The sequence below is a fragment of the Trachypithecus francoisi genome, unplaced genomic scaffold, assembly GCF_009764315.1.
Source record: "Trachypithecus francoisi isolate TF-2019V2 unplaced genomic scaffold, Tfra_2.0 Lachesis_group13, whole genome shotgun sequence".
NCBI lineage: Eukaryota > Metazoa > Chordata > Mammalia > Primates > Cercopithecidae > Trachypithecus > Trachypithecus francoisi.
The window spans coordinates 126,412,545-126,432,793 of NW_022681458.1; positions in this window are offsets into that span (position 1 = coordinate 126,412,545).

Here is a 20,249-nt window from a genome sequence, read left to right on the forward strand (position 1 = left end):
GGGAAATTGCTTCTGCTGTTCCCCTCCTGTTCCACCTCCACCTTTCTCACCAAATTCCCTGGGTTTTGATGCCCCAGATTGAGTGGTCCAAAATTACGGTCAAAGGTAAGAGAAGGAGGCTATGGGTTACTGTTCAGAGCTGTAAGACTTTCTGTGTACACCTGGAAGTGCCCAGATAAGCTGTAGTGGGAATTCTTTTGAAAAGAAATGCACTCAGTTAATGAGGTAAGTTATTTTCCTGCCTTCATGAACACACTCCCACTTTTCCTGAAAAGTCCTTAGGAATATGTTATTCTTGTGTTTGAGAGTTGTATTTTGGGTAACAAACCTTTCCTTCTGATATTCATCTACAAGGGCCAATTCTCATCATTTCCTGTTTGGACTGTTGAGACCCATCCCCACTCACAATCTTGCCTCCACATCGCTCTTCTTCCTCTCCAAGTTTTTATTTGTCATTCTGAAATTTCAAATACAGTGTGATCATATTGCTTTCGTATTCAAAATCGTTTACAGTTTTCCACTAAAAAATGGTAAAATCCAAGCTGCCCGTGTGACACTGGAGATTCTGCATGTTTTGGCTTTTTCCTACCTTGCTGATTCACAGCTGCCTCATCTCCCTCACACTCGGTCGGGAAACACTGGGGAGCTTTTATTTTGCCTTAAACCCCACCCCTACTCTGAAGCCTCGCCTAATTGTTAAGCCTTCAAATGTGCTGCAATCTTTGCTTAGAACAACCCTTTTTTCCCTTTGCTTTCATATTGTGTAGGTACCCTTGGGACATATATTGTGGTCCCCAGGCTAGCTACTGGCCCTCCCTATGGCTCCAGAGCTCCTGTGCTCACGCCTGTGAGACCACTGGCTATTGTACTGTTTAATTGCCTGTTCACGCACCAGTCTCCTCTTTCAGACTCCAAGGGCCCAGGCTGTACAAGTAGAGTGAATGCTCACCCTGCATCATGTGGCCCTGAGGACCTCCCAGTCTTCTCTTGGCTTCCGCCAGGCCTACTAATGTGTCCCAGATTCTCAGTCACAGCAGCCTGCCCTGGATCTCTGCACCTCTGGACCTCTCCCTGACACGTGAACCTCAACGCACAGGTCAAGATGTGTCACCAGGGTAGGTTTCCTAAGGGTTTTCATATCGATTCCAGTAAAAAGAGCTTCCTTTTCTATTCAGCATATCTTTCTTGCCTGTGTGATGCCTACAATTGTATCTCTAGCACATTACTGCTATCAATTGTTTGTGAGGATATGTCCTACTTCTAGACTTATATTCTCTTAAAAGACAAAAATATTCTCGATTGTGCTTTGTATCTTCTGAGTCTGGCATAATGCCTAATTAAAGTCGGTGCTCATTTTGAACACTGTGTTAAATGAAGAAATGCACAATGTAATATTATCTGTTCTGCCTGGGGAGTAATTTTGTTTTTTATTCCATTGGTTTGGCCATATTCTTGATCAATGGTTCCCAAACAAACTGAACATTAGAAACAGCTGGAGACTATTTTGTAAACATCCTCAACCAGTGTTATTCAAATGTTAATGTGCATAGGAACCACCAAAGATTCTTGGACTCTGATTCAATAGGTTTAGAATAGGGCCTGAGACCTTATGCTTCTAACAAGCTACCAGGAAATTTGGATGCTGCTGAGCCAGGATCACAGTGAGTGGAGGGTCCTGGTCCTTTGCATCAGAATCTCTGGGGATCTGACCTGGGAATATTCCTAAGAATTCCTGAGAATTTCCCAAGTGTCTGTGATAAAGCAAGACTGTCATCTACATAAGGAATTGCTGTGAGAGTTCTATCACCTATCTCTTACATACTTTACAATATTATTGAACAACTTGCCAGAAATCGTGCTAGAGACTTTGGCTACATGGATGAAGATAAGACTGTTTCTAACCTTATAGAACTCACAGTCTAAAGAGAGAAACAGACAGAATATATAAAATAAATCCTTATACATTGAGATAAATGTAAGAAAACATAAGGCACTGATATTGGCAATAACAATGAAAGAAAACACTTCTATTTAAACTAAGATTTGAATGATATAATTCCACTCCTCATGGGATTAGAGGGGCAGCGATGTTTTAAACAAAGTTAGGGACATATAAAATCCCTGAGTTGGGAAAAAAACGTGGTGAATTTTAGGATCTTTCCAAATACTCTTGTGGCTGGTACAGAAAGTAAAAATGGGAAAGTGCCGGCCGGGCGCGGTGGCTCAAGCCTGTAATCCTAGCACTTTGGGAGGCCGAGACGGGTGGATCACGAGGTCAGGAGATTGAGACCATCCTGGCTAACACTGTGAAACCCCGTCTCTACTAAAAAATACAAAAAACTAGCCGGGCGAGGTGGCGGGTGCCTGTAGTCCCAGCTACTCGGGAGGCTGAGGCAGGAGAATGGCATAAACCCGGGAGGCGGAGCTTGCAGTGAGCTGAGATCCGGCCACTGCACTCCAGCCTGGGCGACAGAGTGAGACTCCGTCTAAAAAAAAAAAAAAAAAAAAAAAAAAAAATGGGAAAGTGCCATGTAGTGAGGAGGGCAGGGACCAAGCACATACGCTGGTGGCCGAATCTAGTAGAGCATGTGGGCACAACAAGAGAAACTTTCTCTAATCAACGTCTAGCATGCTGTGGAGCTTGACCCGGTCTGTCTTGGTTCCTCTGAGACAAGACCCATCTCAAGCTAGATGCCCATCACTGGCAGTTGGGATAAAAAGAATGTGGTACATATACACCATGGGATATTATGCAGCCGTAGGAAGAATAAAATCACGTCCCTTGCAACAATATGGAAGGACTGGAGGCCATAACCCTAAGCAAATTAACACAAGAACAGAAAAGCAAAGACCAAACATTCTCACTTGTAAGTGGAAGCTAAACTTTGAGCACATATGGCATAAACAGTGGAATAACGGACACTGTGAACTACTCGTTCAGAGTGGGAAGAAAAGGGGCGACTTGAAAAAGTACTATGGGTACTATGCTTACTACTTGGGTGCAACATATCCATGTAACAAACCTGCACATATACCCCCGTATCTAAAATAAAAGTGGAAATTTTCTGATGAGTGGATGGGTGCAGCACACCAACATGGCACAAGTATGCATATGGAACAAACCTGCATGTTATGCACATGTACCCTAGAACTTAAAGTATAATAATAATAAAAGAAAAAAGAAGAGCAGAGATAATCCTTCAACTTATCTACATGCATTTATATTTCTGAATTTCTGGAAATATTATTTAAGCATAACAAGGACAAGATGGACAATAAATGCTTTCACTTTCACTTTTCAATGATTTTTAGTTTTTGTTTTTCATTTCTCTAAACCAGCAATCAAAAAATATTACCATCAATTTATATTTGGGGCTCGTGTGTTAAAGAATAAATACCATCTAACTATTCCTACCCTTCCTTTCCACTACAAAAGGGAAGCATGGAATGTCCTATCTTTGATCAGGCAAGTAGAAGTTATTTCAAATGAACCTAAGCCTCCATCATATGGCAAGATCTAGGTCCCTTGAGATACCGTTAAAACAAAGAAGTGAACTGGGATACATGCACCCCCCTTTTATTTTGGCTTTTTTTTTTTTTTTTTTTTGCAGAGAGTTTAGCTCTTGTCACTCAGGCTGGAGTGCAATGGCAGAATCTTGGCTCACCGCAACCTCCACCTCCCGGTTCAAGTGATTCTCCTGCCTCAGCCGCCCAAGTAGGTGGGACTACAGGCGTGTGCCACCACACCTGGCTAATTTTTTGTATTTTTAGTAGAGATGGGGTTTCACCATCTTGGCTAGGCTGGTCTCGAACTCCTGACCTCATGGTCCACCTGCCTCGGCCTCCGAAAGTGCTGGCATTACAGGCATGAGCCACTGCGCCCAGCCTTTTGATACATGCATCTTCTACCAGTGTATCTCTTGCCCTATTTGGGCAATGCCTAGCCCAAAGAAGTTTTCAATTTGGTTTTAAAGATAAAAGAATTCATGAAAACTTATCTATACATATATGTATATGTGTGTATATATACATATGTGTATGTATATGTAATTTATATATACATATGCATATAGGTGCATGTGAATATATCATACACACACATAAATTATGTAAAAAATGACATTAATTTTTTTATGAAAATAGATTTTAGTGAAAAGCTTAGAAATTCAGAATTCTGAGAAATGCATTGGTTTCATGTTTATCCCTAGTATTCTCTCTCTTTCTCTTTGTTTCTCTCCTCTAGACCCAGAAGCCGTAGACAGCATGATGAGTTCAGAGGCCTGGTCCCTCATCTGGCAGTAGCAGCTTTAGTCAGAGAGGTTTAGATGGATTCATCCAAATGCTTTAATCCCAGAGCTCTGTCCTACAAAAACCAACAAGCTTGCTCAGCTGTAGCAGTCAGCAAGAATTCATGGTGCTTGGTTGGACCGCATACATGTTATCTTTTTCCTTTAGAAAGCTGTGAATTCTGTAGCTGTTTTATTTTTGAAATAAATGTGTCAATTCCATTTTTCTGCCATTTCTGTTATTTATTTTCACTATGGAAACTTGGATTTGTTACTGAGCTTTAGGTATAAAACAGAGGTTTATTAAGCTTAATTGTTTTACCATTACCATAGTAACCATTGTATTTCCATCACAGTAACTCTGAACTGTAGGCCAGTAAGCCATTGGTCCTGATGGTAAGAATAGAAACCCACCTCCCTGCACCTCAGATTCTACACCTCAGAGAATTTCCAGCCTCTAATCCCTTCAATTATGTGACTTCTTTCTAGCATTTTAAGTGCCCTTCTCTGATTTTTTTTCAAACTCACACCATGCTGGTCTTGATTCAACAATGAAGTCACAGTTGGCATTGCAGTGGTTATTTTATCAATGCACACAATTTACAGATTGCTCCTGATAAAGCTCTCCAGAGTTTTCTCAATGTGTTTATTCTGAAAACTACTCTATGCATAGCCCAGTATTTTTCAAATACAAATAAATTTTAACCAACATTACAACAACAAAAAATTTTGATGTGCATTGAAATAGCTAGTCAAATTGGCCTCACAGTAGCAATAAAATAATCTCAGATAATAGTTTTGTTTGATTTTTTATTTAATGCATAATTTATGAGTAAGCAACATATATTTTACATTGTTCCTCACATCACTGTACATTTTAATACAGTGAAGTTTACTCTGAACTCTTTGGATCCCTATCTTAAGTCTAATCAAATCAAATTAAGTATATAGGACAGATCAATATATGACACGTAGTAGGCACTTAATAAATAGTACCTATTTTATTAACATTATTATTTCCTTTTTAACATTATTATGTGAGTATATTCTAGATAGAAACTTTTAGAATCTTATTACCGATTATATGGGTTAAGTCAAGTTTAGCCTAAAGATGCCTCCTTCCATATTTTAAGTTCAACCTAAAAGTTTCTCTGTACATTGTGAACTATAACCTAAACAGAGGCGTAAACAGACTGTCGTCTACTCTTGTGCCAATCAATCACTGAGCTTTGGTTACTCAAAGGTTAAAATCATGTTCAAATAAGGCAAATGCTGAGCTGTAACAATACGGCTGTTTCTGTACCTCACGTCCACTTTCTGTATATCACTTTCCTTTTTCCGTCCATCAATCTCCTTCCCCCATGTGACTACACTGGAGTCTCTGTGAGCCTGCTCTGACTGGGGAGGTTACCCCATTCATGAATTGCTGTTTGCTAAATTAAACTTTGTTCAATTTAATTTGACTAAGGTTCTGTTTTTTTTTTTTTTTTTTTCTCATGGAAAGAGCATAGAAATGCAGAGGGCAAACCCAATAAAGAGAGGATTCAAATATGGGAGAAAGTAGTTTTAGATACAATAAAAAAATTGAAACAATAGTTAACTCTTAACACTTGGAGTTCTCATAGTATGACGGTAGATAAGAAACCGTGGAGAGGAATTGTTCTGCGAGACTTCTCATTGTCATTCATGTAGCCGTTGAATTTGTAAAAATGTATTCTATTTTACAGATGCTAAAACTGAGGATCAGAGCTATTAGGGAAATAAGGCAGCCAGTGAAAAACTGAACTAAGTCTGAAACAGATCTGTCTTATGCCCAAGTCCAAAGCATAACTTAGCTCTGAAGCTGGAGACCACATTTGGAGTGACAGAGTGAGGTATCTGTGCAAGCAAATCACCATTTCAATTCTGGGGGCAACTCTGTCAGTCTCTCCTCCAAATTGGGGCATGAGGAAGTTTGCTTAATCTGCAATAGTATCCAAGAGGCAATGATTGGGTACAAATCATCAATAGTGACAATCCCTCTCTAAGGTAGATTTCTAGTTGGATACAACAGCCATCAGTGTCAGCTAAACAATGATCATTTACATTGAATAATGAATGAAACAGTACCACTGGAAAAATCATCAGGATTATAGACCAGCAAGCTGACTGGGTAAAATGCTACTGTTACGATCCATGCCAAAGTCTCTATTCTGTCAGTTACCTATTTGTCTATATCACCCTACAACATATTATGCCCTGTGGGACAATGGTTTTGTGTTCAAACAACACATGCTCAGCCAAACAGTGTTAAATACATCTCTCAACACTGAGATTCTCTGGCATCCTTTATAGCTATTTATGCACAATGTGAAGCAATTTTCTAAATTTTGTGAGAAGAACACCTGTGAAATATTGTTAGAGAATGTGTATTCGTTGCTCAGAGACAGAAATCCTCCTTCAGTGTTTGACCTAAGTGATATAATATTTAAATATTTCATTTATGTCGCAATTCTATTTTGTTTAGATTCTTTCTCTGAGTATATTCTAGTAACAAGGCTTGAACTTGTCCTGGAGGAGTTACCCTGGGTCACTTCATATTATTTCAAGTCAAAAGGGAAAGACAAATGTAGCCAAGATAACTGAGATTATCAAAACTGCAAATTCACGAGGTATTGACTTGAAGTTAAGAGTTTAGAACATAGAGGTCAAATAAGCACCCAAGCTATAGTCACATGAGATAGAAAAATGATCGCCAAACCTTTCTCATTGCATATTCTATCAGAAAAACAAGTACAATCACCTCACTGAACAGGTATTCCTATTCAGATGTATTATGTATGTAATTAAATAAATTAACAAGGTTTAAAATTGAGATAAAGATAAAATAAAAAATGTATATTTTCATAACTTGCCACTCATTTTTGCTTTCTGTTATCATTAGCTAGTAACTTAAGGGCACAATATACTCAAGGCAATGTTTATTCTCATAATGATGATAAAAAATATATATTTTAGTCTTCCAAGTAATTTTAATACTTAGTGGACAAGTGACAATGATGAGAGTATACCAGAAAAGGGAGAGAGATCATCATTGCTATTGTCTTATAATTTACTTGTGTTTACATTTAGCACAAGTAAATGTAAGTACATTTACATTATTGTTTTTAATCCACAGTCTCATAGCAGCAATCTGGTTTGTGAAGATTTGTGTACATCAAATACACTAATATGTTTTAGAAATTCAAATGACAGGACACAAGCTTCTGATCATGATACAGGCAGGAGGTAGAGATAGAGGCTCTAGGCAGACAGAGACAGGTCCCTGGTGAAACCCCACCTTTAAGCCAAAAAGCCTAAAACCCGGGGCCCAAAGTGAGAACTTCTATTCCTGTTCGCCCACTCTCTCCAGATTGGCTCTTTCTGAATAGCGCCTTTTCACCCATCAAATGTTGCCTTTTCCAAAACTACCTATGGCCTGCCCCATCCCCGCCATCCTGTGCCTATAAAGACCCCATACTCAGTTGGTAGAGGGGAGAGATGGCTTATGTTCAGAGAGAAGATGGCCAGACTTTGGGGAAGAAGAGACAGCTTCACTTTGGGGAAGAGACAGCCACACTTTGGGGAGAACTATCTGCCCTTCCTGTCCCCTCTCTGGCTCCCATTACATGGGGAGCCATTCCCACCACTCAATAAAATTATTTGCCTTCACAGTCCTTCAAGCGTCCCCACAAATGCATTTTCCTTGTACACTGGACAAGAGTTCAGGACCCACCAAGTGTGGGTACCCAAAACAAGGCTGTCACACTACCTTTGCCCTTGCTGGTGGAGGGCAGCCGCCCCATGCAATGAGGCAAGGGGCTAACTGAGCTGAGCTGTTAACACACAGCTGTCCACAGGCGGTGGAACTAAAGGAGCATTGTAACACTCGCTCTGGGGACTTGGGCGGGTTGCAGGCACTCACTGCCCCGACCTGGGTGCTGCCACCAGAACTTGCTCCTGCTGGCACCTGGAGTGGCTGGCCAAGTGTCACACTAGCTCATTTGTGCCTGGTCTGGCCATGGGCCCGGCAGGGAACTTGCTCCTGTGTAGGTGCCCAGAGTGGCCAGCCAGGTTCTGCACTCACTTGCTCACGTGCTCCCTCCTGCAAGGGGTTGAGCATGGCAGGCAAAGTAAAAGTTTGCCCCCATCACAAGTCCCATGAACAGCCTGAGAAAAATACTGCATCAGTCAGAAAGGGCGAAGAGGGAACTCTGGTGAAGCTGTCTGTGCCCCGGACTGACTTCCTGTTGGGCATGCCTCACCCATCCTGCATCACATAGCACTGATGGGCAGGAGAACCTGCCAGAATGCCATTGTCAGCCCATGCTAACCCACTTAAGATTATTTTCTGCTCTATAAATTGACTTAAAATATAAAGTGATATTTGAGTATTTTGTTCCAGGATATCAATAAATAATCTTAAATTCTTCCTTGGACTCTGTGGCAGGCTGATAATGGCTCTCAAAGATGGGTCCGTACTGTTATCTCAGCACTGTGTGAGTATTACCTTATTTGGAAAAAGGACCTTTGAGGTATAATTCAGTTAAGGATCTTGAGATGAGACTATCTTTAATTATCTAGGTGAGCCCTAAGTTCCATCCCTTTTGTCCTAAGAGAGAAGCTGAGAGATATTAGGCACATACACAGAGGAGGCGGCAACTTGGCCTGAAAGGCAGAGATTGCAGTGATGTGGCCAAAAGCCAGGTGATGCTGGCAGCCACCTGAAACTGAGAGAGGCAAGGACCATATTCTTCCCCAGGGCCCCAGAGGGAGCACAAGGAGTCCTGCTGACACCTTGATTTCAGGACTCCGGCCTTCAGCACTGTAAGAGCATAAGTACGTGTTGTTTTAAACCACTAAGTTAGAGGTAATTCATTATGGCCGCAACAATTAAACTCACACTGGCATCAAGTGTAAATTTAGAGTGTCTGGTATAGAAATCGGTAAACATATATGTAAATAAATAAGTTAATATGGGAAGGGAGGGGTCTAATTTAGTGACTTTTAAGTGGGCAAGCAGAAGGGATGACTTTTTGGAGGATCTGGCAAGATGGGACCTGAAAGGCCCAAGTAATAATAAGCGTCTATGTCCTTGCGTGAAGATGCAAATGCAACAAGTATGTGTCTAAGATTGTATCAAAAATTTTCACATTCTCATCATTTTATTTTCTTCTGACAACAAATATTCTAAGATTGATATACATTCCCTTTCTTATGGGGAAGAAGTGCAGGCTCAAAGATACTAAATAACATGTTCAAGATCAAAGACCTTGTAGGTGCAGGCTTGGAGTTGTGGCCTGGGTCTCCTGATTCCAGGTCCAGTGTTCAAATGACATAACTTCAACAATCCTTGGCCTGCTCTTCTGAAAGAGAAGCAGTATGAATTTCAGGGCTCCCCAGACCCATTGCAAATTCATTTTATGGTTCTAAAATGAGTGCATAAATTTGTGGTAAATGGAAGTAGGAAAATGTGCTTCTATCCTGCATGGCAGGGTCCCTGGCACATGTAGAATGTGAGTGCAATTGGCATTAATTCTTATAAGTCCCTACACTGACATGAATTAAACATGTGCCACTGCTATCCTCTCCATTCAAGAAAAAGTTAGCACAATCCCTCAGAGTACATAAACAAGGATCCCTCAGGTTTTTACCGGAATATATGAAACCAGAAATGGCCTTGAACATTCTCAGAAGCCAAAATCCTTTTTCCAAATCCTAAATATTCTTCACAATGTTTTCATCTTTGATGCTCTCTTCCAGGGACCAATTCTGTTATCCTATTAGCTAATTAGCATTCAATCTGTTTCTTAAAGCACTCAAAGAAACATTCAACTTTCATTCATTTATGACATCAGATAAAGCCATCAGAAAATGCAGTCCATTCTTTCATTGTTCTAAAAGACATGCTAGGCTGCATTTCACTGAGAGAAACAGATGTAGCAAAGCCATAACCTGCTAGTAATACCAACGACACCAGAGGGTAAGCTCTTAAATTTTTTCTAGAACTCACCATGCATCGGTGACCAAAGATTTTGAAAATGCCTTTCAAAGGTAAAAATAGGTCTTCTTCCCTCAGTATCAGGATTTTAGAATTGAAATTCCAACTGTAAACTGGTCCATCCTATCCTAACCCTGCACCTTCCCAAAGTGACAAAGGTATGTGCCCTGATCATTCTTGTCCTAAGTCCTTTCTGCTTGGCCTTCTCCCTTCCTGCAGTTGCTCCCATCTGGCCTTGAGTCTTGATTGTCTCTCCTAGCTAAAGGCTGAGGGGCATGCCTTCACAGTTGGGGCCGGTGCCCAGTTTTTGTCTCTCATGTTAACTTGCTTCTCTCCAGTGACCTTGGCACAAAATCACATCACCACTGGGTCCTGCCTCAGACCAGCCTACTGTCCCAAGGAATCTGATTTCTTGCTCCAGGTCACTATGGGGACTCTTATCTGGTGACCTGACTACTCTGCTTGCAGACATTTGCAGTCCTACCCAAGTTGAAGTTCTTAAGGGGCTCCCAAGCTCAAAGCTTCTTAAAACACAGTCTGCATTTTCTAGTCTAGATAATATACTAAATTAGAGCACCTCTCATGCCCCAGAGAATATACAATCTAGAAGGAGAGACAGATATGTAAACATATAAATTTGGTGCCAATTATAAATACAGTAGTAAGAAACACAAGGCATAGAAGTTGTAGGAAGAAGGGAATGATCAACTACAGGTAAAGAGCAGAACCATCTTTGCTGAAGAAATTAAAATAGACTTAGTCTTTCAGCAATGATTAGAATGTTCCCAGAGAGACAAAGAGGAAAAACATACTTACCTAATTTCAAGAAAAAGCAGAGTTACAGGGCCGGAATGTGAAACTGACTGGTTGGGCAATTATGAAGCTGTAGGAATTGCTAGACCAGCAAACAAGGTCATCAAAGACTGACAGCATCAGCCTGGAGGGCCTTCTGAGCTAGGATCAGAAGTTTCTTATGAAGGTTCTCAATAGAACTCAAATTGAGTATAAAGTCATTGCAATGACTTTGTGAAAATATTTCCAAGCTGTGGTTTTCAATCAAAAAAAATTTTAAAGCTTCTCTCTTTCTAAGAATTTGCATACATGGGCAGGAAAAAAGTGTAGCCCTGTTTCACAGGTAGGGATGGCAGGCAGAGCTTTGTTAGCTTTTGGCCTCCTCTTTGCTCCCTGGTTAACTCCTGGCTGCAGAATCCTACAAAACTGTAATTAACAAATGGAGTTCCCATTGACTGCGCAGGTTCTTTGTTGAAAGTGTGACAACTCCATGTCTGATATTTAGAGGTTAGAGACTGGCCACTGTCTATTTTTTTGACCGTCCTCATATGTGTTGACAGTATTGTCCAAATCTAGTGTCTGGCTCATGGTAAGCCCTAACTATGTGCTTTTTAACATTCATGTGAAAGATAAATATCATAACAGATGGAATGCAATCAATACATGAATTTCAAAATTATGAAACCACAACAAAGGGAAACTATTTTAGTGTAAAATGCATGTTCTTTGGTGTCAGCTACACCTAGATTCAAACTCCAATTCTGCCTCTAATTGGGTGTGGGACTGTGAGAAGTTTGTTCAATCTTTTTGAGTTATCATGTCTTCAACTGTAAAACTGGAATAGACACCAACATACAGTTTTTTAACAATTGAAATAAAATTTAGTAACAAATATAAAGGTCAACACAAAGGTCAACATAGTCCAGTGATGCAGAGCACAGAGCCTTGAGACATATTACCAAGGTTCAAATGCCAGCACTGCCACTTCCTAGCTACACCTCATGTCCTTCATCTTAAAAATTGGGATGATGATGGCATCTACCTTGCAGAGATTGTGTGTGAGTGTACAGTGAGTCTATATGTGTGCATCTCTGTTATAGCTGGGTCATAGTAATTGCTCTGTCAATTGTAGCCATTAATATTGGAAGCTACCTGGAATGTAAGAAATGTCAATAAAATATAGTTGGATGATGATAGAGCTTGAAGAGCTTGAGCAGGTACTTATGGGGCCTGAAGTGTCCTTGAAGTATCCTCAGATCTTGGAATTCATAGGTTCACACAAGACTGAGTGGCAGAGCCATAGAAGAGTGAAGCTGAACTGAATTCCTGGTCGACTGACAAGCAAGAGCAACGGAAACACCCAGTGTGCACTATGGGCAGAAACTGCAGTGAAAATCAAAAGCCTGCTGTGGAGGCCACATAAAATGATGAGATGAGCTTTAGGATGAGTTTCCTAAAGAGACTCTCTGAGGCAACAGAGACGAAAAGCCCGAGACTGGGTGTACATCTGATTTAAAAAAGAATATCATCTCAGTAGAAAGATGATTTGAGTCAACTGCCACACTTCTCACTATGGACATTAGTTACTTTTTAAAAAATATACTATCATTTACAAATATGGCACTAGTAGAGAAACATAATGTAATTTCCTCAATACTACACTAGATAATGCAGATATCAAGGCCTGTAGGCAATGTTTATTTTTCTTAACCATGTATTCAATTATACCTGGCTTTGCCATCAGAAAGTGATGTTGACAAGACTTCTCTGGTGTTCTTTGTTATAACAATTTGCTTCTTTCCTTCAGAGGAGAGTTGGAGGTGTACCATGTGCAGTATGAACTCTTCTTCCCTTTCCAGATAGTCAACTTATGCAATACGGATATATAAATAAAAAGGGGCAGTGAGTCATTTTCCCCAAGGCTTGAAAAATAAGATTGCATTCACCAGAAATATATATTCTATTTAGGAAATTCTTACTCTATATTCTGTGCAGAAGCATGAGAGAACGATCGTACAGCCAAGCAGCCCTCAACAGGTAATCTACACATACATTTTTATTACTTACTAGATCCACATCTGGATGGTCCAATGTCAAATGATAATTTTATTCCATTCTAATCAGAGGGTAGAGCACATTTTCATAGATCAATGGAAACTGGCATCTTTATTCAAGCAAATCTCTGCTGTTGGTTGCATCTCTTGCAGAGGCTTCTACGAAACATGACAGATTTCTTAGACTAAGACTTAGATACTGTCCCAACACCTGGTTGCATTCCATCACTCTATGGTCCTAGAAAATAGAGGTTAATGAAGCAAATTTTTTTTTTTTTGAGACAGAGGGGACCATGCTCTTCTCTTTTCAGCACTTCTGTATCATTTCCACATTGTAGTCACATGTGTGTTATTGTATTTTTTCTCCACTCTGTGAAAGCTTGCTGAAAGTCTGATAGTCTAGCCAATATTTATCTCTTTTAAAATTGTTGTTCACATAGATGATTAAGCATAATCATGACAAGATTGTTTATTTGGTGAAAATGAAAATTATTATCTTCTTAAAAACGAGAAAACGGAAACCCAAGAGAAAGAATTTTAGTAGACAAAAGGGGGCCAGGCGCGGGTGCTCATACATGTAATCCCAGCACTTTGGGAGGCCCAGGAGCGTGGATCACGAGGTCTGGAGTCTGAGACCCCGTGTCTATTAAAAATACAAAAATTAGTGGGGCGCGGTGGCGGGCGCCTGTAATCCCAGCTACTCAGGAGGCTGAAACAGGAGAATTGCTTAAACCCGGGAGGTGGAGGTTGCAGTGAGCTGAGATTGCCGCCACTGCACCCAGCATGAGCCACAGAGTGAGACTCTGTCTCAAAAACAACAACAACAACAACAAAAAAAAGAGAGAGAGAGAGACAGAAGGGAGGAAAGGAAGTGCTGGATAGAGGAGGGCATGGTCCCTGGTTAGGGCTCCACCCCCATGGATCTGGGTGAGGACAGGCATTTCCCGACTAAATGCTGCATTTCCCAAGACTACCCTGGCCTGCCACTCCCCCATACTATACCTATGGAAACCCCCCAAAGTCCTAGCAGGCAGACACACAGGTGGCTGGAGCACATCAGCAGAGGAACACACAGGCAGCTGGACATCAAGACGAGCACATCAGCGGAGGAATACCTGGGTGACTGGACATGGAGAGGAACACACCGACAGGCACTGGCACACTGCTAGGCCACCAACAGATAAAGTAGAAGGATGCAGAGTTTGGCTGGGGAGTTGGAGGAGAGCCCCGGCCTGTGAGTGGCCGGACTCCAGGGAAAAATCTTCCCATTCCATCCTTTCTGACTTCCCATGAGCTACCTCCACTCATTATAATCTCGCATTCATTCTCCAAGCCCACGTGTGGTTTGATTCTTCCAGTATGCCAAGGCAAGAACCCGGGATACAAAAAGCCCTCTGCCCTTCAACAAGGGAGAGGGTCTAAATCGAGCTGGTTAACACAAGCCTATAGACAGCGAAAGTAAAAGAGCACCCTGTAACACACAGCCAGTGGGGCTTTAGGAGCTGTGAACATACACCCCAGATACTGGGTGGGGTCAGAGCCCCACAACCTGACTGTCTGTATGCTCCCCTAGAGGTTTGAGTAGCAGGGCACTGAAGAAGCAGGCCACATTCCCATTGCACAGCCTGCGAGGGGGACAAGGGAACTTTTCCTGTTTCAAAAGTGCCATGCAGTGTGACTAGCAGACAGATTTTCAGAAAACCCCATTAAATATCACTTGAACTAAGTATAGTTTCTGGGTTGATGTCAGGGGAAAGATTGGAGTCAAGTGGCCCAGGACCCACTCCTGGCTCACCCAGGTTCTAACTGAATCAGTGGACCTTAGAGTCACTGATTAAAGGAGCATTAAAATATGGTAGTGTTTAAGTGTGCAAGCTCAGGTGTTAGACTGCCTGTTTTCTCACCTTGTACCACTACCTCACCAGGTGGACATGGATTCAGTTTCATAAATTCTTTGCCCTCTGTTCTCCATGTGTTAAATAGGGATGACACTTTTGCTAATGCTAGGGTTCTTGGAAACATGGAGTAAGATAATACATGTAAAAATCTTTAGAATAATAACTGCAGAATCATAAGGTTGCAGTGATTATCAACAGTGTTATTATCTCTATCATCCTCATCATTGTTGATTCCACCGGCACTCAGATTTCCACCTCCCACATTTAGGAAAAACTTGAAATGAAAAGAGCAGAGACTGTGCCAAGGCCATCTATCACCTTTCTTGAATGAGGACCTTGATTTAGGGTGACTAACTGTCCCAATTTTTAGATTGTACTGGTTTTAGCACTGAAAGTACCCATCCCAGAAAATCCTTGATTCCTGAGAAACTGGGACAGCTGCTTACCCCTGAAGAACAGCTGAATCAAACAGATTCTAATGCCCCATTCAGTCAAAAAAGACTGAAGAAAGGCAGGCTGCCCTCAGGGAACAAAATGACAGGTGAAGCCAGCTGGGCTTCTGGGTTGAGTGGGGACTTGGAGAACTTTTCTATCTAGCTAGAGGATTGTAAAGGCAACAATCAGTGCTCTGCATCTAACTAAAGGATTGTAAACGCACCAATCAGCACTCTGTAAAAACACACCAATCAGCACTCTGTGTCTAGCTATAGGATTGCAAATGCACCAATCAGCACTCTGTAAAAATGCACCTAAGCTCTGTGTCGTCAAAGGATTGTAAACGCACCAATTAGCACTCTGTAAAAACACACCAATCAGAGCTCTGTATCTAGCTAAAGGATTGTAAATGCACCAATCAGCAGAAATGCACCAATCAGCGCTCTGTGTCTAGCTAAAGGATTGTAAAGGCACCATTCAGCATTCTGTAAAATGGATGAATCAGCGCTCTGTAAAACTGACCAAGCAGCACGAAGTGGGTGGAGCCAAATAAGGGAATAAAAGCTGGCCACCTGAGCCAGCGGTGGCAATCTGCTCGTGTCCCCTTCCATGCTGTGGAAGATTTGTTCTTTTGCTCTTCACAATAAATCTTGCTGCTGCTCACTCTTTGGGTCCGCACTACCTTTACGAGCTGTAACACTCAATGCAAGGGTCTGCGGCTTCATTCCTGAAGTCAGAAACCATGAACCCACCAGAAGGAAGAAATTCTGGGCACACCATCTTTAAGAACTGTAACACTCACGGTGAGGGTCTGCGGCTTCATTCTTGAAGTCAGCAATACCAAGAACCCACTGGAAGCAACAAATTCTGGACACAAAACCTTTGTTTTTTTCCAACAGGGAGAAAAAGCAAAGTTTGCTGCCTCAAGGGCAGTCCAGGCAGTGCTGAGCAATGAGATTCCTAATACCACCAACTAGGCAAATCCAGGCCAGGGACATCATCAGACCCTCAGCACTCAGATAGGCTGCTCCTCCTTGGGAGACAGGAGGGGTTGGAGAAGAGTCAGATTACTTATTTTTAAGGGAGGCTCAGTCTTGACTACAGTCGTCAAGCGGGGACCCACAGTTCATACATGTTTCAAGATTTCTTCAACTCATGGCTTTATGTGGCCTATAGATGCAGTATTAATTGTGGAATTGAAAGCATGAGCATGTAACTCCAAAGTTACTTCAGTGTAATTTTATAAAACAATTATGAATGTTGTGACACAAAAGTCATGCCATAAATCAATCAATCCTATATTCTACAGGTTTCTTTGCAAGTACCCTATGATCTCCTCATCTCTTATCTCCTTTTAAAAGATAATACTCATGTTCTGTCCTTTCTTGATACAGAAGATAAAATTCTTTCCCTTTGCTTATTTGTTACTTCAATTTGTACTACAAGCTGGATGTCTCTGGCATGACATTTAAAGTAAACTTTTGTTCTTTCCAACAGGATTTATAAAATGTCTGCTACAAATTATAGATTTGGAGGCAGGGTTTTGCTTTCTCTATATGGCTCTATACCTTTTGCCTTTATAACGTTGGCTTGCTAAGTCTCTGGTCAGTTACCTGTTCCCTATACCAAGATGGTTGATAAACTCCTTTCTATTAAGAGAAAAGAGTAACTTTCTGACTGGGGTTTGAGCAAAAGGTGGATCCTCCCTCTTGACAGCTGTGAACAAAAAAGCTGCTTCTTTTATGGCATACCCAGTGATAGCAATGAGGGGATTTTTGTCTGCATTAGCATTCTGTGTCTACTGTCACAGACACAACCATGAGCATTTCTTTTCTTATCCTATACCTGGGAGGCACCCAGTGTAATGATAAAACATTAATTTGAATTTATATGAACAGAATGAATTCTAAGTTAAAATATGGTTTCCTCCTCTGGGAAAACTCTATGGGGATTTCATTCCAGGCCTGTTTGTATATCTGACGCATGCATTGAAAGCATGAAAGGTGCTGCCTGCCCCATTACCGGCTTCTCATCAAAACATAACCCGAGTGATATTGCAGCTTCTTCCTATGCTTAATTTTTAACCCAACAGTTTTAGTTCTATACACACATAAATTTAGAGAGATTTAAAATATCATTTTTCTAAGTTTCAAAACTTTGAACAGTTGGAGATGCTAGAAAGATAATATTTTCTTTTACTTAAAAAATGAACTGTGATTGAGATGAGACTTTCATATAATTTTAATTTTTCAATTTTGAACTTTGGTTCCTAAATTCAACAGAAGTTAAGATGAGACATAGGAGGACATTGCAGCTGTCAATTTTCTCAATTCATAAAATACCAATAAGAATGCTGTCCGATCTCAAAGAAATAAATACACAAGAAAGATGTGAATTACCTTGTCAAAAAAGCCTGAGCAATGACAACATATATAGATACAGCTTAGCTAAAATAAGGCTTAGCTAAAAGTACTGGGAAAGAGATACAATAGGAAATTTTAGTCATTAAGTAAACCTGGCTTATGGCACTTTTATGTGAAATTCTATGACTATGTTAGTTAGGCTTTTTTGGCAATAAGTAACAAACTCAGCTCAAACAAGTTAAAGCATAACTGAAACTTTATTGGCTCAGGTAACTGTGAGGGTTGCTGGGAAAGCTCACAGGAACCAAGATATAGTTACAGTTGCCAGGGTCTCAAGGGCTAGAACCAGAATTCAACATGGCCAGGACTCTTTCTTTGATCTTCCCTTATTCATGCTTGACTTTATTTTGCAGAGGAAGTTAGTTCCTCCAATAAAAAAAGATGCTTGGGAACATGTTCTAGGTAAGTAGCTCCGATGGAATGATTTTTTCTCTCTCAATTATCTGTCCACAAGTCCTGTGGAGACCTTGATTAGTCTCTGTTTGGTCTCAAGATGTCTACTCTGGTATTAGTGAACTAGTGGAATGGAAGATTCATTGGCCAAGATGAGTCATGTAATCACTCAGTGGATAAGGAGAAGAAATTTTGCTGTTACAATTGTAATGAAGGGAAAACATTCTGGCCATCTAAAAATGATAAATGCTTAAGTGTTTTGCTTTAACTTTGGACAAGATAAGCCTGTGTAAGTCTCAGTTTCCTTGCTTGTAAATTAGTTATAAAATCTGCCAACTAAGTGTACCAGAAAAATTAAAAGTAACATGTAAAAATTCCAGAATTTAATAATTTTGGATATTTAATAATTTTAAAATTACAGAATTTAATAATTCCTAATACAATTGCAGTAATTACAGAACTCAATAAATGTGAATTCCAACCACTATCTGTATGTCTTAGTCTACTTGGGCTGCAATAACAAAATGCAGTAAGATGGATGGCTTAACAAGTAAAATTTATTTCTCACAGTTTTGCTGTCTGGGAAGTCCAAGAGATCAAGGCGTTAGCAAATTTAGTGTCTCGTGAGCACCTGCTTCCTGGTTCTATGGATAGCCATCTTTTGCTGTCTTCTCACATGCTGGAGAGGTCTCTCTTGGGCCTTTTGTTTTAGAAGGGCACTAATCTCATTCATGAGTATTCTGCCCCCACAACCTAATCATCTCCCAAACTTTCCACTTCCTAATTCCATTACCTTGGAGGCTAGGATTTCAACATATAAATTTTGAAGGGATTCAAACGTTCAAACTATAGCACTGTGGTAACAAATTAACTGCCCAAATTTTTGTGGTTTAACAAAATAACAGTTACTTCTTGCTCTGTAAAGGTGTAACTATTGACAGGTAACTCTCAGTGACAGAGAAGACTTAATCTTATTGTCCCAGTATCCTAATCTTGGAGCCATTTATACCCAAGTGGTGGAAGGAAAAACTGACAGTAAAATAAGCACACTTGCTTCCTATAACTCCGTGGTAAGAAGAGACAATTATACCTCGAGGCAAGGAAGCATGGCAAGTGTAGGTTCTGGCAGGTCAGCTACCTCTCAGTGACTACTTCATTCCATGAGTAGAAAAGAAAAAATTTGGATGAAGAATGAGGGGTTTTCCTTGTTTCTTTTTTTGTTTTGTTGTGTTTGCTACAACCAACACTGCAGCACTTGCATCAAATGATCCTCAGGTTTTTTTCTTTATGTGTGGAACATTGAGCCAGAAGGATCAGGGAACTCAAAGTTAAAACTACTTAGGCTATTTACAAATACATCAAGATTCTTTGGATCTCAAACTCTGTTTTTAAGTTAAATGACCTCCATGGTACATGTTCACCATGAGAAATAAAGGTCAGGGCAACAGGTGCTTCATCTGCCACCCTCTCAAGATACTCAAGACTGATCATACTAAAGGGATCCTAATGGAGGGATAAATACCATAAAATGTTCCCACCGGAAACAAGGGTCTTGATCAAAATAAGAAAGATGATTTACTGAATTTGCCTTAAATGAAATAAATAGAGAAATAAAAGAAAGAGAAAGGAAGAAAATAAAGCTCAGACATGAGGAATAAAAAAAAACTTGTATCTGAGGAATATGAGTCCTTTTAAATTATTAGGCCCAGAGAGATGTTAAATGAGACTGCAGTGGGTTATATCCTGCTTCTCCCTTGAGCTGTGTGTTCATCTCTTAAACCTGCTATTGACACAAATGGCAACACATTAACCTCATATTACTCCGGACACTATAACCAATACCCTATAGCTTGACAATGTGTAGCCAATCACTAATCAATGCTGTTTCCCTAAATCAATCAGAAACTCTGATAAACAACTTTGTTTCAGCTCACTCCCCCTTCCTCTTT